General features: G+C 40.4%; 1 long non-coding RNA gene across 1 annotated transcript; it reads left to right on the top strand.

Annotated features, from left to right (window-relative positions):
* Window positions 1-869: 869 nt before the first annotated feature.
* On the top strand, window positions 870-3,793 carry LOC103277790 (uncharacterized). Its single transcript, XR_010002981.1, has 3 exons — window positions 870-1,568; window positions 2,238-2,330; window positions 3,183-3,793. It is a non-coding gene; the product is annotated as an uncharacterized LOC103277790 (long non-coding RNA).
* Window positions 3,794-26,252: the final 22,459 nt, after the last annotated feature.

Genomic DNA, 26,252 nt, shown 5'->3' with positions numbered 1-26,252 from the left:
CTCGGAACTCCAGTTCCTGCCAGTATTCCTCATCCCCCTCGCTCCTCGCCGCCACGGGGCTCTGCGTTGAGGCGCGCTGGCCCCTCTGGCTCCAATCTCCTTCTTTACTTGGCTCTCTCTCGGCCCCATATCGGGTGGGCTCCTTTTGGAGATTCTCTTCCAATAGTGGCACCAACCTCCCCACGGTTTCCGACAGCCTGGATAAATTAGTTTCCAGGATGGATAACCGCAGGGCCACGGTCTCCGGCATGCTTCCTCCAGATCCCCAACTGGTTTCTGCAGCCGCAGAGACGCCTCTTCCTCCTCTGGGAATCCTCTGGGTCACGCCGTTCGGCCTGGGGTACCCCGTAGAGGAAGCTATGGCTTGCAGCGTCTCTTCCCCCAACGGCCGGGCCCCTGGCGAAGGCCTCCCTGCTCCATTTGGGCTTTGATCTCCTTCTTCATTCATTATCACTTCACTGCGAATCCGCAGGAGGGTGAGAATGGGATTCTCGACTTAAATGTCAGGCTCACTTCAAAGGACCAGTCTGAACGCAGATCAAAGATAGCTGCTCTCAAATCCAATCTTTATTGAAGAATACATGACTTTGGAAAAGTCGAGAATGACCTAATGTTTACATACAATCATTTTTATCACCTCTGATGCCACGTAACACCACACGCAAATATCATCATCAAACCCCACCCCTTGTATCACATTTCTACTATTCCCACACACTATACCAATTATAATTGTTTATACTTTCAACCCCGAGTTCCCAGGCTCATTCTATCTTCTTCTGCCAGGTGCTTCCAGGATTATTTATGTTATGACTCCAAGTCCAGGGCTTGGAAATTCAGCCCTGGGACTTGGTTCCATGACACTACTGCATCAGAGACATTTCAAAGCGGAAACCAGACAGTTCCTTAAAGCAGGAGTAGGCAAGCTTTAGCCCCCAAGATATTGTTAAACTGGCAGCAGTCCAGCAGCATAGCCAGCCAATGGTGAAGAATAATGGGAGTTGCAGCCCAATAATCTCTACAAAGCCACACATTCCACATCCCTGCCTTAAAACTGTGCTTCATATTCTACAGAAGCCTCAGAATTGTGAATGAATGTAGCAGTGTGAGAATAGTTTTCAACTGTCACATTATAAACTTCCTGGGTCTACCAACAATGAAGCATAATCTCATGGGAATATGGGGGGTCCTGAGACTTTACTAATGTATGCTACAGGTGGCTTGTGTCAATGAATTTGCTCTGATTTTTGTTTTTTGGATAGATCTTTTACATTTCAGACTAAAATCCAGAGTGGATTGACATCAACAATACAAAATCATCATCATCATCATTATCATCATTATCATCATCATCATCATCATCTTTATTTATATACCGCTCCATCTCCTTGAGAGGACTCAGGGGAGTTTCCAACATAAACATAAAAGACACGATACAACAAAGTTAAACATAATACCATAATAAACTACATCAGAAGCCACCAACCTCCTTTACTACACAAGTGGATCAGGACTGGCAACTGAGTTCTTGCACTAACTTAATATGGATTGTGCCATCACCATCCCAGGTTGCTTAATTCTTTTACCTCTGAGAAAATACTGTATATACTCGAGTATAAGCCTAGTTTTTCAGCCCTGTTTTAAGACTGAAAAAGCCCCCTTCGGCTTATACTTGGGTGAGGATCCTGGTTGGCTTATATTTGGGTCAGCTTATACTCGAGAATATATGGTACATTTATTATTTTTCTCTATTATTATTGGTATTATTATATTTATTATTTTTCTCTATCATTGTTGCTACTATTATATTTATTTTACTCTATTTTTATTATTATTAATACATTTATTATTTCACTCTGATATTATTATTATTATTATTATTATTGTATTATTGCATTTATTTTACTCTATTGTTACATGTATTATTTTCCTTTATTATTATTATTATTATTATTATTATTACATGTATTATTTTACTCTATTATTATTAAAAGGATACATAAGCACATTGACATTGAAGAAGATGAGAATAATGATTTGATCAGAGTTGAACAGTCTTATCTTAAATTTGAGCTTGATGTAAATATTCAAAAACATTGAACCTAGTGATGCCTCAATTAATGTAATTTTATTGGTATCTATTTTTATTTCTGAAATGTATCACTCTTGGCTTATATTGGAGTCAATGTTTTCCCAGTTTTTTTGTGGTAAAATTAGGTGCCTCGGCTTATATTCAGGTCGGCTTATACTCGAGTGTATACGGTAATTCAGACAAGGAGGGAGAAAGAGCGGGAGAGACAGACAATACAGTACTTCAACACACATGAAAGGTGGGTCAAGCCCTAAGGACTTGGTATTAAACATGTGTTCCAGTTCCTAAAATACATTGATGGCCCGGTTCCTGAAATATGGATGTTTATGTATAAATAAGGTGGTGCTTTTTCTTCAAGAGCCATTTTCTCATTCATAGATTACTTTGATGTGGTTCTGTTTGCCAATTCTTTCTTCTTGCCAAATAAGAGAAGTGGAAAAATTCTGTCCTTCCTCACAGCTAGCCCCACCCTACCCTCAGGAGTGCCGCTATAATCCGTCATCTTTGGTCAAGGTGCTACACAGGTTTTTGCAATGGTATAACATGCTAAAACCTGTTCAGCAGAAGAGTAAGTGAGATCAGTGTAAGTACCATGGTCTACTATTTTTCTTTCAAATCAGGGCTCAACAAAACAGCCTCGAAGTATTGAGAGTTATGATTTTATTTTTGTTTTGATTGTACTTTATACAAGTGGTTTGCATCTAGGCCCCCTCTTGAACTGTATCAGGTCCCTCTCCCACCCTCATCCAATCACATGTATTTTTTTTAATGAGAAATTACAGTTAAAATGCTAAAGCATTTCATTTTGATAATATCAAGTATTCAGAAATTGGTGCTAATTATGGTTAACAGGCATGAGTTCATGTGAACACAACTTCTCATTCAAGCAACATCTGCCTGCAATGCCAATGGTCTGTGGAAATAGAAACCACAAGCAGAACTCTCCATAATGTCTGTGGTTGCTTCAGATGGAATTATTTCTCCCCTTGGGTCAACTAGAAGTCACTGAGTGCTTCTTCACATTATATGGAGCATGAGTGTACATGTATATGTGAATTTTTCCTATGCAATCTACACCTTTTCTTTTCAGAAAGTCCAGGCCTGAGCTGTGCTATCAGAGTGAAGTTCCTATTGTTGTTGAAACCCAGGACCTCAAAATCTGCAACCAGGGGAAGTCCGATCAGATGGCCACAAAGAGTCCTGCTGACCGATTACTTTTCCTCCATATACACAGTTACACAAGCACTCAGAGGGGAGAGGCAGGGATAATCTCATTATTCCTCCGGGTGACTGACACAATCACCGGGTGACCATCCTTCCTAGCCAACAATGAACATTATGAAATCCTAGGTGACAGAATTAATGCCATTAAAACCCATCAGCCCTGGACCTTGCCCACTTTTCTTTCCTTAAGCACCCAAAGGAGGAAGATACAGAATACAGTCACAAGCTTCAAACTGAGCAATGATAGTTTATTCAAATTCCTGCCAGATCAGGGCACCAACCAGCTGCAGCATCAGATGGCGCATCTCCCATTAGAACTTGCAGTGGCCGGAGCAGTAAATGTCCATTCTTTGAATTGCTTTCAGGTCTCTATAAATGGCTCTGTATTCTTCCATTGCTTTGTATCTGATCTGAGAGTGCTTTCTCTCCAACATTCACTTTTGGCAGAAGTGAATAAACTTCTGTTCCTTGCCTTTATCCTGCTTGTGTCTGATTTGATCCTTTGGAGCCTCAGCACATGGGAACCCCAAACCTGTGGCTCTGCAGAGCTAAAAGTACATGACACAATGAGCCCTAATTCAAATTAAATCCCAGTTCTACTATCTAGGGGCAACTCCTGGGTTGAGGGATCTAGGTCATATCCTCTTGAATTGATTACTTGCTGATAACAGTAGGCAGGAATCAGAGTTTAGGGAAAGAAATTACTATAGTTCCCAAAACACATCAGCTACTATGGGTCGTGACAATGGGGCAAATTCAAAATGTAATTTGCAAATGTTTTTTACACTCTAGCAAGAGAACTGAGATCAGTACAGCAGCCTGGATCAGCAATCTTAATGTTCCTCCTATAATACCCTTGATAGATAGATAGATAGATAGATAGATAGATAGATAGATAGATAGATAGATAGATAGATAGATCTCATTTATATGGGGCAAGGGTTGGATTCACACAGCTATTGTAACACCTAGCACTTTTCACCATTGACTATGCTGTCTGGGAGTTGTAGTCTGGGAATATCTGGAGTACCATATGATACTCCTGCTCTAGGGCATGATAGGGAATTATGATAGCATTTGGAGAGACACTACATTTGCTGTCAGAATAAGAGTTTAAAAGGATTTTAATAATTAATTTTAATTAATATATTTATGTTTAATTCTATTTTAATATTTGTATATTTTTGAATTTTAAATTGTATTGAAATGCTTTCAGTGTAAGCTGTTTTGAGTCTCCTTTGTAGAGATAAAAAGCGGGATATTATTATTATTAATAATAATATAGAGTTGGTGGCACTGAGCTTAACAATAGGGCTTACCTTTTTAAATAATGTAAGTTCTATAATATTTTTGTGCAACTTATGTAAATATTTAAGAAAGAGAGGACAGAAAATTAATATAAGGACCATTTCTTGTTCAAAAATGTGAGAAGGACTGAGCAAAAATCCAGCCCTTCATAGAAAAGAAGCAACTGCTCCAGTTATGCTTGAAATTCCAGATTCTTTTGAGTTGGCTTTTGAGAGCTAAAGTGAATAAATATGCCCCAAAGTGATGCTGGGAGGTTGTAATTATTTTAATTAGAAAAGGTGGCCTTAGAGAGTCCCTGGGATTCAGTCTATTTTATGAAAATACAAGTGGGAAGGAGTGCCAACAGGAGATCTACCGCGTAATGAATGTGAACTGATTACAAATCTTCCTCTGACAACTGTCCTTTTGTCTCAAACGGCTTAATAGGGTTTTTGTGCCTGCACCCATGTGTGTGTTTTAAAAAGGGCGATATAAAAAAAGGCATGGCAGTTTAGGAAATAAAGGTGGGTTTGGAATTTTAATTTGTAACACTCTTCCTGGGGAAAAAGAACAACTTGATTTGTGTTTGGTCTGTTGAACCCAATCGCTGGAGTTTAGGATTCATGTCCAGACCAGTTCTCTCGGCCAACAATTGATTTCATTCCCACGGCAGATATTTTTCACTTTAGGCATTCATCTTGTTGGCAGGTAGATGTCCAATAACTAGGGAGCCCTTCCTCCTCCCCCATACTCAAATTTTAGAGAGACTCCCCCCACCTTTAGTGAGATGAGTCTCTCCCAGAGAAGCCTTGCTGAGGTCAGCAGGAGCAATGGGAGGTTTTCACAAAGGTTGAAGGCTCCCAGCTGGAGGTATGGGGAGGAGGACAGGGGAGGAATGGGGTGGTGAGCTTGGTTTCTGGTGGGAAAAGGGCCGAGGGTGGGATGAAAAATCTCTCTCTCTCTGGGCAGTTGATAGGAAGCTATTTGGGAAGGGGGAGAGACTGAAAATGGAAAAAAGTAATGAACCAATTTTCAACCAACTCATGCATCCCCCAAAGAAAACCTAAACCAACATTCTCCTTCCATGGCATGGCTGTGTGTATGTGCTTTCAAGTTCCCTGTCGGTTATAGTGACCCTATGATTTCCATAAGGCTTTCTCAGGCAAGGAAGACTCAGATATGATTTTGCTAGTTCCCTCTTCTGAAATATATGCTACAGCATCTTGTATTTGTTGGCAGTCCCCCATCACAGCTGATCCTACTAAGCTTCCAAGAACAAATGGGATTGGATGCCTTTAGGATTTTAATGATTGCTCCAATCACCGCCAAATAAGATGTCCCATTTTCAAACAGCATTGGCTGTGGAACTGGGAGATAGCAAGGAAGCTGAAGATCTCCCAGGACTAGGCAAAATTGAATCATCAGGAGTTATCAATCAAAAGAGTAGTGAAGGAACAAGCCCTGTGAGGAATAATAAAGGCTGCCTGCCATCCATTCTGACACATTTTCTTGCAAGAAAGCTTTGTGGAGCACATGGAAGGCACTTCTGTATGTACACATTGTGCTTGCAAGTACTCATATTTAAGGATGCTTAAATAATAATGGGAGGGGGGACTTATTTATTCTCCCCCTGCAAAGACATGTAAGCAGGCAAAATTTATAGCAATCTGCCTGCCAATGCTGAACCCTAAAGTTTAAAAACAGTTGAAGGGTTACTGTCTTTTAATGAACTGTATAAGCTTTTGTTTTCCCCAATAGCCATGATTTCAGAAATCTTCATGGCTATGGTGCAGTGTGAAATGGAGCTTGCTTTCTGGAAACCTGCAGAATTTATGGACTGTAACTCCCACAATTCCCCCAGCTAGAGATATGAAAGCCGTGGTTCAAAAAGATAACTTTCTCAAATAATCTTCTTCCCAGGATGTTTTTCCCCTAAAGAGGAGAACAACAAGATCAGGAAAAGTGGTTTTCAGCAAGCTTCTTCCCTCCATATAGTTCAGTTTTAGTTAAAAAAAGAACTACTTGCTGGGATCAGACCAAAGGTGTAACACTCTGATTCTGTCAGTATCCAATGAGATCACTCGATCAAGCTCTGAATACAATAGTTCTCTTCTGCTGTTCACCTCCACCTATTGGTATTCAATGGTTTAATATCCCCAAAGATGGAATCATCTTTGTTTAGCCGTTACAACTACGGTAACTGAAATTCAAACACTCATGCTACTTTCCTCCCATACCAGTGAATTTGTCTAATATGTAGCCACTATCAACACATCTCAAGGAAACAAAATCCATAAATTAATATGTTCTAAAAGTCCATTTCATTGGATGAGCCAGTTTGAGGATTATAGAAGAAAGAGAAACAGTTTTCTCACTAGCCCTTTCTTCCTTTGGTTCTGGCTCTGACCCTTTCTTTGAGAGCTGCTGGGAGGGCAGTAGGTGATCCCCATGGCCAGCCATTTGGGCTGAGTGGTGGAGATTCATGGAGCATCCATTTTGCTGTTGTTGCAGAAACCCATTGTGCTAGGAAGCAATTGATATCTCCTTGTGAAATGGTGTAAAAAAAACATATTTGCATAGCTCCTGTTGGCATTTGCATACCTTACCAAGCAAATTCAAGCCAGAGTGATCTGACGCAGAGATCTAGTAGTCTGAAACACAGCAGGGGTGAAGCAACCATTGACTTTGAAACTGGGGCAGGTGATTCATTGGAGAGCCGGTACTTTAAAATGTAATATTAGTTTTGGATAGCCATCACATAACAGGTCAAAGTTGTAGCCTCCAGTGCTCATTTTGAAAACAGAAGCGTGTCCGAATTGTGGACACACCTCTATGTAAAAACTGTCAGTAGCTTATGAACTTCAGGTGAAGCTATGCTGTAGTACCTGACAGGTAGGTACAGAGTGGCTGTAACTCTGCAGTGACTATAGATAATGTTCCTTGCACATTGTCAGATGCATTCTATTTTCACTCTATCCAGGGGCAACTGAGTTGAAGAAGAGATAAGCCATGACCAAAATTTGGTCTAGAACAGGGAGAGCTCCCATTCATCTTGCAGCAACCATAAGCGCAACTGCAGTAAAATCTACAGTGGATTTGCTATTCCCATAATAGTAGAAACACTGGCTGCCCTTCATTCATCTCTTCCAGGGATGAAGAGATGATCCCTAATATTTGAAAGGTTCTGGAGTTGATGCTGAGAGTTCTGATTCAATAAACCATATACACAGTGGTATCAAATAGTTGCAGCAAGCTGCCTTGGAGCGTAAACAACATGGGTATAGGTCCAATCAAGCAAGGACCCAGGTCCCCCAATTGTTCTTTTAGAGCAGTGTGTTCTCACACTCTGCTCCTCCAGGTTTTTTGGACTTCAGCTGCCAGAAATCCTAGCCATTTTACCAGCTGTTAGGAATTATGGGAGCTAAAGTCCAAAATATCTGGAGGAGCACAGTTTGAGAAACTCTGCAGAGCTTCCATATGGGTGTATCTATGTTTGATACCACTTTAACTGCCATGGTGCCAGCCTATGAAATACTGGGATCCTGCTTTGATGAGGTAGATAGAGTTCTCTTTTAGGTCCCATCTACAGTACAATTATAATGCAGATTGGACTGCATGACTCATATAATCCAGTTCAACTTGATTGAACTGGATTATAGGAGTCTACACTGTCCATATAATGCAGTCTATCTACATTATAATGGCAGTGTTGATGGAGCCTTAGAAAGTAGTTTCAGCTACTCAGGGTAGTGGACTAGTACTCTCTGTAGAGAGTTCTAAATACTTTCCTAAACTACAAAACGCAGAATTCCATGGAATAGGCAGTTAAGGTGCTATCAAACTGCTGCAATTGTACCGTGTGAATGCATTCCATGTCACAATACAGGTAGCAGATGTTCTCCTGCTTAGCTGATGAAGGGCAGATTGGCTTGTGCAGTACCATTGTTGCTTCTCCTTCAAACTGTCCAGGGCTTTGGTAAAGTTGCTTGTTTGGGTGACAATTCTTAGTGTTAGGTTGTTTCTAGACATTAGAATCCAAAAAAGGTGACTTTTCCAATCTCTGGATATTGCATGCTGCATTTTGAGGCTAGGTATTGCAACATGTCCACACACTGTGCCCAGCTGCTCACCTTTTGCCTCTTCTGCATGTGACTTTTTTGCCACATTCCCTGACAAACAGCTTCTTCTTGGCTGGCTCTGATTAATAATGAGAGGAGAGCCTGTTGTGCACCTCATCACAATCACTCAAGCTTCCTTCTGGGAAAGTTCAGCAATTAAGTTTCGGTAAGGATGCTTTTGAAATGTGCAAGGCATCAGAGAGCCAAAGGCAGGAGGAGGGGGATGGAGGAGTGGTGCGGTGAACCCAGGGTTAGGGTGGGGTGAGGCCAAACCCAATGGCATTCCACAAATTGGAACAGACTGGGGCTCCTGGGAAGAGATAAGAGGGAGGAGCCCCATAGGACTAGAATAGATGTTGCTGCTGTCAGTTCCTCATCTTCTTTGTCCCCACCTAGGTCATCGCATTCATAGAAATGTTCAGAAAACACTCTGTTTGCTAGATCAAAAGCTAAAGAATAAGAAAGTGTTTTATATCTTCTGAAGTCACTGGATCACACTGGTCTGGAAGATCATAGAATCACCAAATCATAGAATTAAAGAGATCACAAGGTCCATCCAGTTTGACCCCCTGGCATACAGGAAGACACAATCATGGTAGGGAAAGATAGCAGGGAACAGTAATCGGGATGTTCTGTGAGTCCTCCTCTTCCTGGATTATTCATGATGCTCAGTTACCTGCAAATAGTTATTATTACTAGAGGAAAACCTAAGAGTTTGATTGCTTCCATCTTTCTTGCTTAGTAGAATATGCAAAATGTATAGACTCATTAAAAGACAAATGAATAAAGTCAAACAGAAGATTACTCTAACTTACCTTACAAGAGAAAGCCAGTATAGTATAGTGGTTTGAATATTGAACTATGACCTTGGAGACCAGAACTCAATTCCTCTCTCAGCCATGGAAAGGCACTAGGTTATTTATTTATCATATCAGAAGCAAACTGAGGTACAATTGAAATGTATTTAAATACACAAAGTTAAAAACTTGTCATTCTACTAAATGCCCTTTTTTCTTGATAATAAATTTTTATTTTTTAAAAACAATTGACACAACAACAACATCAACAAAATAAGACAGAAACAAAAACAACAACAACCCCCCCCCCCAAACCATAGAACATAAACCCGTCTCTGAGATTACACAGAAAGAAAGTAGGTAGGGACCGGGAAAAGGATGATACATACACTGTATGGGATGGGATTAGGGTGGGGAAAGAGACATCAACTCCAATCAAATAGGGAAATTTGCTTAGAGTGAGAGGACGATCCAACCTAAGGTATATTTACCCTACCCCCGACAGAGGAAAAGAAAAGAAGAAGAAAAAAAAAAGAGGCAGAAAGAAAATAATAATAATAAAGATAAAAATGACTTCCATCTATTGTATGATGTTGTGAATAATGTTCTTTGATTATGTTTCCGTCTCCTATCTTGTTTTTCTTAAAAATTGTTTCGGCCACCTGCGCAGCTTTGTCTGAGGCAATTTTTTTTCTTCTCAGTCCTTGATTATCATATGATTATTTTGCAATTTTCTTTTTTTAGATAGTTTTTAATTTGTTCCCAATTTGTTTGGTTTTTTGGTTTACCTTGGTTTTGTGACAATAAATACGTTAGTTTATCCATATTCATAATATCTAAAATTTTGTTGTACCATATTTTTATCTCTGGCCTGCTTTTTTCCCGCCAGTTTTTTGCGTATATCATTCTAAATGCCCTTTGTACTTGGAGTGCCTCTGGTGTTGCTGTAGGAAGGTCCTCCATTGTGCATGTGGCAGGGCTCAGGCTGCATTGTAATAGGTGGTCTGTGGTTTGCTCTTCTCCATACTCGCATGTCCTAGACTCCACTATGTGGCCCCATTTCTTAAGGTTGGCTCTGCATCTAGTGGTGCTAGAATGCAGTCTATTCAGCGCCATCCAAGTCACCCAGTCTTCTGTGTGCCCAGGGGGGAGTCTCTCATTCGATATCAACCATGGCTCGGGGTCTGGGTTTTAGCCTGCCACTTTTGGACTCTTGTTTGCTGAGATGTTCCTGTGGGTGTCTCTGTAGAGTTCAGAAAACTATTTCTTGATTTAAGGCATTGGTGTGCTGGCAGATGTCCAAACGGGATGGGCCAGAGATGTCACTGCCTTGGTTCTTTCATTACTGGCTGCTACTTCCCGGCGGATGTCAGGTGGTGCAATAATGGCTAACAGTATAATTTCTCAGGTGTTGTAGGGTGCAGACATCCTGTGATAATGTGGAATGTCTCATTAAGAGCCACATCCAATGTTTTAACGTCGTGAGATGTGTTCCATACTGGGCATGTGTACTCAGCAGCAGAGTAGCAAAGTGCAAGGGCAGATGTCTTCACTGTGTCTGGCTGTGATCCCCAGGTTGTGCCAGCTGGCTTTCATATGATATTGTTTCTAGCATCCACTTTTTGCTTGACATTCAAGCAGTGCTTCTTGTAGGTCAGAGCACGGTCCAGGGTAACTTCCAAGTATTTTGGTGTGCTGCAGTGCTCCAGTGGGACTCCTTCCCAGGTAATCCTCAGATCTTGAGATGCTTGTCTCTTTTTAAGGTGGAAGGCACTAGGTGACCTTGAGTGTGTCATACACTTTCAGTCCTAGAAAATTACCACATGGTAACTTCACCTAAGATTCACTGTAAGTCAAAAAGAACTTTAAGATATACAACAATACCAAGTTCTATAAGCTCAAGGTACCTTTTTTAAAACTACTCCAGATCTTTTGTGATCTACTTCTCTCAAAAAAAGAAGAAACACTAGAAGAGATTGACTACAGAATAAATAACTTCAATGACCTCACATAACTCCTCTTTATAGACAACATGGATGGAAAGCACTGATGAAATTCATGCCTACATGGTCATGAAATCCGTTTTCCAACCCGAGTCATCAGAATTGTTTCATGATCAGAAAAAAATAAGACACATAACAGACAAGTGGATACTAATTTTTGAAGTTTGAAAGATACAGGGAGCTATTGACAAAATAATTAACTTTTCTATCTTTTTTGTAGTGAAAGAATGGACTCAGCAATCATTGAACGGTGACTGCTAGGAAGACCTTGCATCACATACCTTCCATAGAATCAGGGTCAAGCTAATGCAAAGCTAATTTCATAATGTGAAAAAGATTTTCCTCACTCCCTGATACCCATTAAACCATCTTCCCCACAGCAGCTACATAAGAAGAGATGGGGTGGAGGGAATGGCAGAAAAAAATTCCATATAGTACACCTACACAGATATATTTAATGACCCTAAATCATTAGGATGCCAAGACAGAATGGTCTAAACACAATATTTAGGGCTTGGGGAAGGTTGCCCAGTTTCAGAAAGTGACATGGAGACTTCTAGGGTACCATGACATTGGCCTGGCAAACAGATCAGGTAGACGGGATTGCGTGGCTCTCTGGCAGGGCTCTGCAGTTTCTGGGGGACAAGACTACTATAGTCTTTGAGATATGTCTGTCTTCAGCCTGCTGCACCATTGAATCCCACATAAATTGATATTCAGCCAGTACTATTCAGAGCTAACTATACAGGGTTACCTCCACTAACTAACTTGTGCATATCACTCCTCGTCCATCTCCATGACAACATCCCTATTTGGCATCTTGGAAATACATGAACACACACGCCTTCATAACACTAGAATGGTTTCTTTCCATGTGAGTACATTTCCACCAACCTAATTAATCCCAGAGCCATGGCTTCCTGAGAACAAAGTTTGAACAACACTGCAGATCCAGAAATATTGGCTAATTCTCAAACAGATGTAATCCTAAGTGTAGTATACTTGGAAGCAAGTCCCATTGAAATCACTGAGAAATCAGAAGGACTCCAAATATGAATGTTTAATATTAAGCTATACAATTTTCACATTAGAGTCTGACTTCCAGTTTAAGGATGTAATCCCCTTTCCGGAAAGAATGCATATTGAATGATGAACTCTGCTTTGTTATTAGTTTTGGCTTGTATACCAAATATACTTGAGTTAACTTTAACAAGGAAGATGCACCAGGATTTCTCTGCTCAAAACGCTAACTTTGTGTGTTCTTCCTTGTTGCTAATTATTGCCGTCTTGTTTCCTGGCCATTTTTGACTGAGCTTTGATGTGGCTCAGCCACCCGTGTCCTGGTTCTCCTCTATTAAATGTTGGAGGATATGAGTTAGCACTGTACTAACAATGTGCTAAATGTTTACCCCCTCCCCATGCCACTTTTTGACCCTCCTTACCCATTTAGGTGTATAATATAATTATGTTGAAATGACAGTAGACAAAACAACAGACAAAATTCCTTTGTCAATATTTATTTTATATTTTAAAACCTTTTTTGTCCTACTCTTCAGCTAAAGAAAGGTGCCCCCAGTGGCACAATGGGTTAAACCCTTGTGGCGACAGGACTGCTGACTTAAAGGTTGGGTTGCTGACATGAAAGTTGCTGGTTCGAATCCAGGGAGAGCACTTATGAGCTGCTTCTGTCAGCTCCAGCTCCAGCTCCCCATGCGGGGACATGAGAGAAGCCTCCCACAATGTAAAACATTAAACATCTGGCAATAACCCAATGTAAAACATTAAACATCTGGCAATATCCTTGCAGACAGCCAATGCTCTCACTCCAGAAGCAACTTGCAGTTTCTCAAGTCATGCCTGATATGAAAATAAAAAGCTAAAGAAAGATCCATGGGTGGCCTACACATATAAATGATAAGGTAGTGCCTGTCCTCAGGCTAACAACTTAACAGGCTTGACACAAAAATAAACAGGATTAGGAGCAAGAAGGGAAAGAGCAAACTACTACTATCTAACTGTTGTAAGTACAGAATCTGACAACTCTGTGAGGACAATACCTTCCTTCCAAGGTACTGGATTCAAGCAAACATATTTGTAAGCAATTAAATAAATACAATATAAATCATTTTAACTAAAATTAAAAATCAGTATACTAAAAATACATTATGGAAAATAATCTGTCAGACCAAAGGAGTTTCCTTTCCACTCTAGCCTTTATTGTTGTAGTTATTGTTGTTTATTTTATTTTTATTTTTTTTATAAATCATTATAGTCAAAAAAATAGTTTATTGTACGGGCCCAAGGCCATGACAAAAAGCAACGCATGCACACAATAGTACCCTCGGAGCAATAGACTCCAATGATACTGAGCAGAAGCCATAATCGTGCTCCCGTAAGGAGTTAAAACAATGCCATTTAACAGTAATTTTAAAAAATTGCGAAAGAGTTCACATATAGATGCATATTGTGAGTCCACTTAATCCTTTGAATCTCCTCGGCAGTTGATGGCAATTTTATCTAATTCTCTCTTTCTGATCTTTTTTGCAGATAGAGCAAACAGGGCTACTTTGTGAGTTACATATTGTTGTTGTGTGTCTCCAAGTTGTTTCTGACCTTAAATCCAGAAAAGATTTCCCACTGCTTTCCTCTGAGGCTGAAAGAATGTGACAGGCTCACAGTGACCCAGTGGGTTTCACGGCCAAACAGGATTTCGAAGTCTGGTCTCCCAGAGACATAATCCAACACTTAGACCACTATATCACATTGGCTCTTTCTACACTTCTAGCCTTCAGACTCCGTTCTGCTGTCTCCCAAAGCATGATTTTACACTTCACCTTCCTTAAGATTATGTTCCCTTAATGTTCTCCCTGCTCCGCACCTTTCCTTCCCATCCTGGCTTCCCTGTTCTCAGGTTTGCACCAACCTAAACCCACCCAGACTGATAAATTCCCAGTTCAACCCCCACAAAAGCTGAAGAGCAAACTAACATACAACGGTGTTTAGTTTCAGGATCCTACATGGATATCAAATCCACAGATGCTCAAGCCCCATTATATACTTTACAATCACATAATAAAATGGTGCCTCTTATATAAAATGGCAAAATCAAACTTACAGGATTAAAAAAAAACATTTTCAAGCATTTGAATGTATGGGTACATAATTTATGGAGAGCCAACTGCAGTTCAGAGAACAAGTGACATTTCTTTCAAAGTAGAAATACTACCAGCACCTTTCTTAAAACATCTCGCCCACTTAGTACAAGACGTTTTAATATCAAGAGTGCATCTTAAGAGAGAGCCGTTTCTCTTAATGAAGTTTATTTTAAAAGTTCTGGATGAATGTTTGGGGGACACAATGGACTGCCTGGCTGTTAGTCAGAATAGGATACTTTGAAAGTAGTGTAAAATATGTATGCAATGTCCATTTGGCACTTATTTCAAGATTGCTTGCTACCTGGAGGATCTGTAAGGTTACTGCTTCTGGGAGAGTTGAAAGGGTTGCTGTGAGTTTTCTGGGCTGTATGGCCATGTTCCAGAAACATTCTCTCCTGACATTTCGCCCACATCTATGGCAAGCATCTTCAGAGGTTGTGAGGTATATTGGAAACTAAGCAAGGGAGGTTTATATATCTGTGGAAGGTCCAAGGTGGGAGAAAACCCTCTTGTCTGTTGGAGGCAAGTGTGAATGTTGTAATTAATCACCTTGGCCTTGCAGTTTCAAGGCCTGGCTGATTCCTGCCTGGGAGAATTCTTTGTTGGGATGTGATTAGCTGGCCCTGATTGTTTCATGTCTGGAATTCCCGTTTTTAGTGTTGTTCTTTATTCACTGTCCTGATTTTAGAGTTTTTCAATACTGATAGCCAGATTTTGTTCAGTTTCATGCTTTCCTCCTTTATGTTGCAATTGTCCACATGCTTGTGGATTTATCAAGAGGGGATCCTGCAAAGCAAAGCTGGGACTGCCATTCTCCCTTCCCACGTCCCCCCAGCCCCCACCCCCCACCTCTCACTTTCAACAATCTTACTGCAATTTCCTCTTGATGCATCATGGAGCACAATGTGGGGATCAGAGGGGATGCCTTGTTGAGGCACTTTGTCATTTCTCCATATCTTAAGTCAGAAAACTGAAATTGATAAGACCTTGTCTGAAATCCAGGTCAAAAAAAGTACTAGGAGTGTGCAGCTCATGGCCTCCTTCAAAATGCTGAGGGCCTTAAAAAAAAAGCTTGATAAAATTGTGAAATGGCTAGATATAAAAAGAAGATTGTTTTGCTAATCATAATCGCAACTGTATACTTAAAGTGCCAGAACAGCAACAACCGACGAAAGAATAGAAGAGGAGTTTTTTTCCTCTTTCATGGGCATTTAAACTTTGCTTCAACACTGGTGCCAGGACATCATGCATCATTATGCCAGCAGACTCCCTTAGGGGCTGTTTCAATATTGCCCAAATTCCATTACTTATTTGGGCATAATTTCCCCTAGATACCCATCTCAGATGATTTAATTTAATGTAAGTAAGCTGATAAAAGAAATTGCACAACATGTAGAGATTTAGGCAGACTAAAGCTGAGCCTGTGGGATAGGTTACACACTTAAAATTAATATCACGCCTATGCTATATGTGGAATTCCTTCACTTATATCTTGCAAGTGTTTTCAAAAACTAAATGTTTATTTTAGAAGATGTGGGAGGACTTACTTCCTCCTAGAATTTCAATGAAAAGGATACAAATTCCAATGAAAAAGGGATTGTTCTGATTTCCGGATATTCTCACCTGGGACCTATTGGTTACATTATACATCGGGTCCTTGGGGTTTGGACAACCCCACTCTCCAAGTGGATGCTCAAGTCCATTGTATACAATGGAATAATAAAATGGTATCCTTATTTAAAATGGCAAAATCAAAGTGCCTTTTTGGCATTTTATGTTTTTTAATATTTCAAACTGTGGGTGGTTGAATCTGTGGATACAAAATCCATTGATATAGAACAGGCATGGACAAACTTCAGCCCTCCAGGTATTTTGTACTTCAATTCCCACAATTCCTAACAGCCTCGGGCCCTTTCCTTTTCCCCCTCAGGGAGTTGTGGGAGTTGAAGTCCAAAATACCTGGAGGGCCAAAATTTGCCCACGGCTGATATAGAGGGCCAACTGCATATACGTGAGTAATTTGCATATATGTGAGAAATAAGTTAAGCTGGAGACAGAACCCAAATCTAAACATAAAATTAATTTATGTTTCGTATACGTATTATACAGTCTGAAAATAATTGCATGCAATATTTTAAAGAATTTTGTGTGTGAAACCAAGTTTGCATACACTTGAACCAACAAAAAGCAAAGATGTCACTATCTTAGCCATCATAGGAACAATTTTTTAATTTTTACATATTTCTGATTTGGGAATCTCAGATAAGGGAAGGTCAAGCTGTATATGACTTAAATGTTAACAATCTTTTTGTATCTGTGCTTATGCAGATGTTAAAAGGAAAGTTTAGGAGCCCCTGTTGGCACAGCGGGTTAAACCGCTGAGCTGCTGAACTTGCTGACTGAAAGGTTGGTGGTTCAAATTCGGGGAGTGGGGTGAGCTCCTGCTGTTAGCCCCGGCTTCTGCTAACCTTGCAGTTCAAAAACATGCAAATGTGAGTAGATCAATAGGTACCACTCTGGTGGGAAGGTAATGGGACTCCATGCAGTCATACCAGCCACGTTACCTTTGAGGTGTCTATGGACAATGCCAGCTCTTCGGCTTAGAAATGGAGATGAGCACCAACCCATAGAGTCGGATACGACTAGACTTAATGTCAGGGGAAAATTTTTACCTTTACCTTGAAAGGAAAGTTTAAAAGGCCAAGCCCTGTTTGTGGATAGATGAGGGGGTAGGGAAGAAGAACCAGAAATATTAATTTTGAGTTGAAGAGGAACAGAGGTGAAACAAATCTACCACCTTCCATCTTCAAAGTGGGCCTTTCAGAATCACCATCATTTATGATAGTCCTTCAGAACAGACCATGTATTCCCTTGTCTTTCACCTTAACTCTCCTTCACCTTAGGAAACAGGGAGGGTCTCTGAAGTGAAGACATTGGCTGTAGGGACAGGTGAGCAGCCCCCACTAAGCGATCTCCCCATCTCAATTTAAGTACAAGAAATGGGAACATGTCTTTCTCTCTTCTCTGGAAGCCATGAGAACTTTCCAAGTCAGGGCAAGACCAATCCAAGTGAGAGAAGGGTTGGCTCATTTATCTCAGAAATGGCCCTTGTGCCTCTGATCTTGTTGGCTTGGGAACGTCATTTTCTCAGATTGCTGTTATCATCCTCTTCCTTTGCTACACATGTCATTCAGGGTTTCGGGGAAGTTGGGCTTGCGATTTCCCCATCATCCAGGTGGTGAGAGCTCTGTGCCAGATTGTCAGACATAAAGATCCTGGGATTAGTTATGAGATCTGATAGATTTATGAGTGGCACATTAAAAGGGGTTGGGCCATGGAGTGCGTAGGAGGGAGGCTCCTTTGTAATTTAGCACTTGTATCAAGGTGTCTGCAGACGTCATCGGAGAATGTCTACTCCGTCTGTTCAGTTTGGATTGCACTGTTTCTTTTTATTTCCCCTTGGCTCTCGAGGGCAGCAATTCTTGGAAGCATTAGGCAGGACTTCACAAGGAAGCAGGGACAGTTGCCAGGGCAAGCTAATGAGTGGGCTGGGAAACATGGTGCAAAACCTCACCCTCTTGCTTACTGTAATACTCCGTATAATAGCCTCTTGTAGTAAAATATACAGTATTTCATCCAGGTATCAAATGCCTTGGGGTATTTTCTATTTCCCCTTTTCTGTTCTTCTGTTCATGCCAAGGGTGGCCTTACAGCTGCGTGCAGCCCCAAGGCCAATTTTTCCTGACTCTTCCAGACTCTTGGAGCTCATCAATATAGAAAGAGAGGTGTAGACTCCCAACAATAGCTATTTGTCTTTTAAAGATATTGCAAAGCCTCTCCACTCTTCAGTATTAAAAAAAGGATTATAGTCTTCCCTATACGTTTGCGAATTTTAATTTGTGGATTTGATTTCATGGAATTGATTGAAAATGTTCTCTCCTGGAATCTCTAAGTGACTTTATGACCAGCTTCCTTCAGTCATGTTGGAGGATCAAGAGAGAACACCTCTATAGAAATCTCTCAGTCCTCTCAGTTTCCAGAGAAAGTTAATCATCGAGTCATGCTGGAAGACCTAGAAATTCTTAGAAAAATATTATCTCAGGGGGGAAAAAAAGCATTTTTCTTATTTGCAGTTTTTCATTTCCACGGGACCTCTGTACCCATAATCCCAGCAAAAGTAGAAGCTGACTTTATATATATTTTTAAAACCAGATGAGGATTTGAGGATGCCTCTGATTTCATCCTGATTGTTCTTCCTCTTTATATTTTTATCACTTGGACAGGGAATCCACAGTATTCTAGGATGAAAATTGGCTCCCAGCCCCTGTGAAGTAACCCACACTGGCTTAAATCTTGCTCATGGACCCCTTTCACACTGCACAGTTATAGTGCTATGATTCCATTTTAACTGTCATGGCTGCCTCCTATGGAATCCCGGGGTTTATAGTTTTGCAAGGACCACCAGTGGAGCTGCCTGGCTGAGAATTCCAAAGACCCCTCTTTAAACTACCAAATCCCAGGATTTCACAGGATGGAACCATGGCAGTTGAAGGGAAATCAAAGTGCTGCATGTGTGAATACGCTCGTAGAGAACTCAGAACATACTCTTGCAAAACTTGGTACCTATTTATTCTTTCAGATTATTGTGGTTTCTCTTTTGTGCTTTCCTTTGAATCATGAAAGCAGATGGGTTTTATCCTTTCTTGTTATCCACTTGGTGTTATTGGAGGGGGGGCAGCAGCTAAGCAAATGCTGTGGTGTTTTCTGTTAGGAAGCTGCCTGCCTTGAAGTTTCAGATGTTTTTGAGCAGTGTATTTTACTTGGTTATGCCTCTGTTTACAGGTATAACAAATCTGTAGAAAGTAAGGATAGGTAGCCTGTGACCCCTTAGATGTTCTTGGACTACAACCCCTGTCACCCTTTTATTATCTGGAGGGCTACAAATTCCCAGACTTTTTTTGCAAGTTTAAAGTTAGAATACTATCAAAAGTTCAGAAAAAGGATTATGCCGAAGGAGAGACCACAGTCGATTGTTGAGACAAACTGTGGCTGAGCAAAAATAAACAGATATGTCTGTGCAAAACTGAAATGCAAAACAGTGCCTTGAAATCTCTAACTGTCTGAGGACAATGGGGTGAAGGAAGTTATCCCAGTGGTCTTTGAAATGTTAGTAATAGTATGGATTTGATATTGGAGAAAATAGCCTAGAGAGAGAAGCTGCTGGGGTCGCAGGTAGGAAAGGGGAAGTGCTTTTTGTAAGGACTTTGACATAAAGAATGTTTCTACCTTTTCTCCTTTCTATAAAGTGGCTCCTCCAATTGCCCTATCCTAAAAAGGGGGGGCAGCATTTATCCCAAATACCCCAACATTCTTCAATCTTTAACTGAGAACTTGCTCTCCCAAAAAGTAAGTTTAAACTAATATAATTGCAGTACAAACTAGCAAAGTGATCCCTCGATGAGTTACACCTGTAGTATATTGTACCCAGGACCATAGCCAGAAAAAAAATGGGGGGGGGGGTGAAACATTTTTTTTAGCAAATCATGAAGAATAGTTTCATAACACAAAATAATTTAGAAATCAGGCTCCATCGATAAACTTTAGTGGACAATCATGAAGATTAACTTCAGTGGACACTCATGCGGATTTGGTTAACCAGTTAAAATTCATGAGTAAACCAGGTTTTAAAAAAAACAACTTGAAAAATGGGGGGGTTGAACACCTAATCCCTCCCCCTTGGCTACAGCCCTGATTATTACATTCAGAATATGTTCTTCAAGCTCTGACTAAGGCACACATGATTAGCAGACAGAAGGGAGTTGGTGTTCTGGATTTTTAGAAAGTATTTGTTCTAACCAGTTCATCTTTTTTATTTACTTTACATCCAGCTGGTCTCAGTTGTGATGAAAACAACTTGAGCATCTTCAGTGCTGGTAGTTTTCCTCCTGTTTTTCAGGGAGCAAGGAATTTGGGATCCAAAGCCATCACTGATCTGTCCTCAACCTTTCCTGAGACTGCATCCCTTTTGGAGCAGCAGCAGTGGCAGAGTTTTCTGTTACCAGACAAGTTAGACCCTCCCCCCTTCCACCTGCGCCCCCCCCCCCCCCCATGAACCATGTGTTTACATCCATAGTCAAATAAAATGTACGGCAACCTAGATATATTTAAGGTTTAGGCTGAAAATTCACCTGTTAGTCCCAAATAGTGTTGACCTGTTAAATAAATGAGATTTGGATAAGTGTTAGTTCACTATTCAGTAATTGATTGAATGTATCTTTACTAGTTGAGACTGGCAATTAGATTTAGGCCATAGGGTTGCCAGATTATTATTTTGTGTCAAAAGCATTGCATAATAAATATGTTTAAAACTGATAAAAAGGGATCACTTGCAAGTACAGTAGAGTCTCGCTTATCCAACGTAAACGGGCCAGCAGAACGTTGGATAAGCGAATATGTTGGATAATAAGGAGAGATTAAGAAGAAGCCTATTAAACATCAAATTAGGTTATGATTTTACAAATTAAGCACCAAAACATCATGTTATACAACAAATTTGACAGAAAAAGTAGTTCAATACACAGTAATGCTATATAGTAATTGCTATATTTACGAATTTAGCACCAAAATATGATATATTGAAAACATTGACTACAAAAATGCGTTGGATAATCCAGAATGTTGGATAAGCAAGTGTTGGATAGGTGATACTCTACTGTAAATAGTTTTAGACCAAAAGCAACAGCCATTTTGGGAATAATCACTATAAGTTGTCTATATCCATCATGTCATACTCAAATATTTCTCAGAAACATTCATTCTGGCCCAGTAATTGTCACCTTTTAAATCAATCCAAAATTTTGTGATGTTATCATGAATTATTACTTTAGACCAGAATCTCAGTTTTGGCAGGCACAGTTTTTTCCCCAGCTCAGCACATACTATCATACAATGCAAGAAATATATTTTGTTAGCAGCACTGAACTTCCAGAATATCCCTGATTTTACAGAGCTTTTAGAAAGTGTGTCTAGCAGTCATACTTCCCAAAGGAAATTGTGAATAGTAGCTCCCAAAAGTAACTTTTCCAAACACTGGATCTTGAACACAGATTTAGCAACTGCCCTGCTCTATGGTAGAAGAGAAGCAGATGAAACTCAGAATGAAACCAGGTCAGTGTTTAAACACCTCAAGCCAGAAGTAGACCGGAAAATTTTGGATTTGTTTTTCCTCAAACAGTGGAAATTCTGTACAAATTCACTTGCTGTTGCAAGCCTGCCTGTTTCTAAAACTGATACGAGTTTCAAAGGCAGTTTTCCATGAGATGGTGACCACATTTTGAACAAAAGATGTTGAAACTTTATGTGAGCTATCACAAGCTACTTATGTGAGCCTATAATTCTCCTTCTCTCCCCACCCACCTCTTCATCATGAGGGATAGGAGGGTTTCAAGACTTCCCATCATGAATGTGTGTTTTAGCATGATCTTGCATTCTGCCTTGTTTCCTAGGAAGACATGTAGCAAAGCAGGAGGCTGTATTTTCCTGCCGACACTGAGTAAAATCTTCATCTCCGAACATGATAAGAAAGACCCATAGAAAGGAATGAGTAGGCTATGCAAATTTGTTGTAATTTTGCTCCACTTTTCTTCTCCTTCTGCTAGATGCAAAACCCTCCTGGCGTCAGGCAGATGCCTGGCACAGTCCAATGAAGAAACTCGGTGAGGATTTTTCCAACATAAATTAAAACAAATTGCATTTTTATATCACAAATAAGGGCTGCTTTATCGTTTTTATTGCATAACAACCATTAATGAAGTGCAGTTTCAGGCGGCCTTAATTGCTCAGAGACTAAAGTTCAATTCATATCTTCAGCGTGCACCAGAAAGATGCAATGTGTCACGTTCTTGGCATATTGGAAATGTAAATAAATTTATGGTTACTATTAGGAAAATGGGAGAGAAGGGGATCTATTTATCCCTTCTATTTATACAAAAAGGTGGTTAACCAGCACAGGGGAAAAAAACTCCTGGAAATAAAAGCAATGGTGCCAGAAACCCTTTTATAACAATGTGATCTACTTGAGATATTGAAGATGAGCACATGAACTCCATCTTGAGGAACTGAAATTCTTATAAGGAATTGCTAGATAAATTTAGGACAGTGTAGCCAGAACAGAAAAAACCTGAATGTGTTTCCCGTCCCATTTACCAAACTCCATTTGATAACAACTATTTAGAAAGAAGGAGGAGGAGCACCATCTTTAAAATCATGTAAAGATCCAATGGTGGCACTTTTCCCTAAAACAGTGGTTCTCTACCTGGGGTCTCCAGATGTTTTGGCCTACAACTCCCAGAAATCCCAGCCAGTTAACCTTCTGTTAGATTTCTGGGAGTTGAAGGCCAAAAACATCTGGAGACCCCAGGCTGAGAAGCACTGCTCTATCATATCTCCTCCTCTTGGGATTTCTCTCAAATCCAGCTCTTGGGGAAATTATATTTTGAACTGCTACTCCCAGAATTCTGCAAGTTGGGAGATTTGGGGAGCTGCAGTCCAAATGCTAATGTTTCCAAGCTCTCCTCAAATCCCCTGCAATAGGGCAGAGGATGGTAACATATTGAAACCACCCAGAACTAGACAATGAGAGAATGATACTGTGAAACCCATCTTGTTCACAGTGAGATGATATCAAAGCATTGCACACACGTGATAATATTTGTATTATGTAGATCCTGCTGCCTGTATTGGGGGAACTAGAATATGACAACCCTGAGAGAGAGGCAGACATTACCGAATGTCTGGTAAGGTGAGAGAAAGAGATTTTGGAGAGACAGATTTCAGTGAACTCCAGGATCTAGGGAGAGGAATGGCAATGAGAAGGAATCTAAACTGTATGAAGCCAAAATACTTCTGCCAGTAATATTATAAACCTCTATCACAGTGGTTCTCAACCTGTGGGTCCCCAGGTATTTTTGGCCTACAACTCCCAGAAATCCAGTTTACCAGCTGTTAGGACTTCTGGGAGCTGAAGGCCAAAACATCTGGGGACCCACAGGTTGGAAAGCACTGCTCTATTATATCTCCTCCTCTTGGGCTGTAATCTTAAAATCAGCTGCCTGAGACTGAGCTTTGCTGAACTCATGGGGCATCTCAGTAGGCACATAAATGATTGCTCTGTTACCTCCCACCAAAAAAAAAATGAAGATAAAGATTTTGGGATTGTGGTATCAAATTTCTGTCTTATGAGAAGTCTGCAATCCATCATTGGAAGCCAAGAAGAATAGATCTACACTAAAATTTGACCAATATTTCTTTGTTTGTTATATTACACAAATCTTCCAATGCATTCATGTTCTTCCTTATTTTGTCCTCATAACAAACATTTGAAGCAGAATATTCTGAAAACATGATTGGCTCAAGTAAGATAATCTAGTGATAACAAGAGCAAGGAACACCCAAGTCCCCAACCAACACTACGAACAGTTCGTACATGAGCAGAAGAATTTGTTTCTATTTCTCAACCCTTCCACACTAAAAGCATCACCTGGTTACTTATTCCAAGCTTTCATAATATCAGGACTTATATGTGTGTGGGCATATATATGTGTGATTTTTGTTGTTGCTAATATTAAAAACAACCAGGAGAGCATCTGCACAGAAGAATAAGTGCAATTTGACACCACTTTAACTGCCATGATTCAATGCTATGAAATTGTGAGAGCCCTAGCTTTACAAGGTCTTTAACCTTTTCTGCAAAAGAGTGCCGATGCCTCAACAAACTGCAAATCCCATGATTCCATGACATTGAACCATGCCAGTGAACATGGTATCAAACTGTGCTTGCACCCTGGGAATCATATATCCCTGCTGATTTCCTGCAAATCAGTCAGTGATCCACCAGAAGCATATCCTGATCTACCTTCTCCCTACAGGACTGGGTGGTACACTTGCTTGGAACTGCAAATGTCTTGGCTGGTGCTTTACTGCCTGAAGGGGAGACGAGGTTTGTGTTAGCAAGCCAACCTTAGACAAGAGAAACAGCACAAACTCTCTCCTATCTTGCATTCCTCTCATTCCAGGACCAGCCTGTAGTGTCAAATTGGGCAGGCCTCCTTCCATTGATGCCCCTGCTGTATGTTAGTAAACAATGCTAATTGCCTGTAGGGATACATTTAAAAAACCTTAACCAATGAGGATAGCCAACCTAATATCATTATTGCTGGAGAGTTCGCACCAGTTTCTGTTTTGTTGTCTAAGGCAGAGACATGTTTGCAATGCAGCATGTCTAATCAACATAATAAAATACACAAAGTGCATTAGACTCCTAACAATGTACATGCCCATTCTACTGCATGTTCAGCTTTATGCCCAGTACATTATGTCCAATATATTCAACATTACTACGCTAGACCAGGGGTCCTCAAACTTTTTAAGTGGAGGGCCGGTTCACAGTCCCTCAAACTGTTGGGGGCCCGGACTATGATGAAATCATCCAAAATTAGGATTGTTATTGCTGTATGCCTTCAACTTGTTTCAGACTTAGGTCAACCCTAAGTCTAAAGTTTAGGATAGGTACCAGATAAATGACCTTGGAGGGCCGCATCCGGCCCATGGGCTTTAGTTTGGGGACCGTTACGTTAGACCAATTACCTTCAATATAGCACATTATGTGTGATGCTACACAAGATGTCTTCCTGACAGAGGATGGCCTATGAGGCAGCTTGAAATCCTGTCTTTGCAATGTGATCACATTTTCTGGAAGCTCACAATCAAGGAGAGTAGCATTAGTGAATTATGGAATCTTTTAGCACTGTTGAAACTGTTCACAAACATACCAATAACTGGAAGTATCTAGTTAAAAGGAACCAGTAGTTCACAGTTGTTGTTATTTTTTTGTTTTGTTTTTCATGTCAGGAGCAACTTGAGAAACTGCAAGTCACTTCTGGTGTGAGAAAATTGCCCATCTGCAAGGACATTGCCCAGGGGATGCCCAGATTTCAATCCTTTTGGGAGGCTTCTCTCATGTCCACGGATGGGGAGCTAGAGCTGACAGAGGGAGTTCACCCGCTCTCCCCATATTCGAACTGCCAACCTGTGGGTCAGCAGTCCTGCCGGCAAAAGGGTTTACCCATTGCACTACTGGGGCCCTCGTTCATAGTTATGTTTTCCGAGTAACATTCCCTCACCAATCCTATATAGGAAAAGAGATAGGATAGCAATAAGCAAATAATAAACAAAATATTAAAAATACGCATTATATCTATAAATAAATGGGGGACTCCTTTAATATAGCAAATTACTTTTAATATTTATAATTAATTGTCTAGGCAATAAAATCATAGAATAATAATGTTAGAAGGGATCTCATGGGTCATTTAGTTCAATTCACTACTCAATGCAGGATCTCCAACTGAAGCATCCCCAGCAGGTAGCTGTCCAGGCTCTTTTTGAAGATGTCCAGACAAGGAGATTTACCAGTTTAACCAACTGGTTCCATTGCGGAACTTCTCTTACTGTCAAGATGTTCCTTCTAATACCCAATTGAAACCTGTAGTTTCAAGTCATTACACCTGGTTCTACCT

This window comes from Anolis carolinensis, chromosome 2 (assembly GCF_035594765.1).
Source record: "Anolis carolinensis isolate JA03-04 chromosome 2, rAnoCar3.1.pri, whole genome shotgun sequence".
Lineage (NCBI taxonomy): Eukaryota > Metazoa > Chordata > Lepidosauria > Squamata > Dactyloidae > Anolis > Anolis carolinensis.
This window is presented reverse-complemented; position numbering and strand designations above follow the sequence as displayed.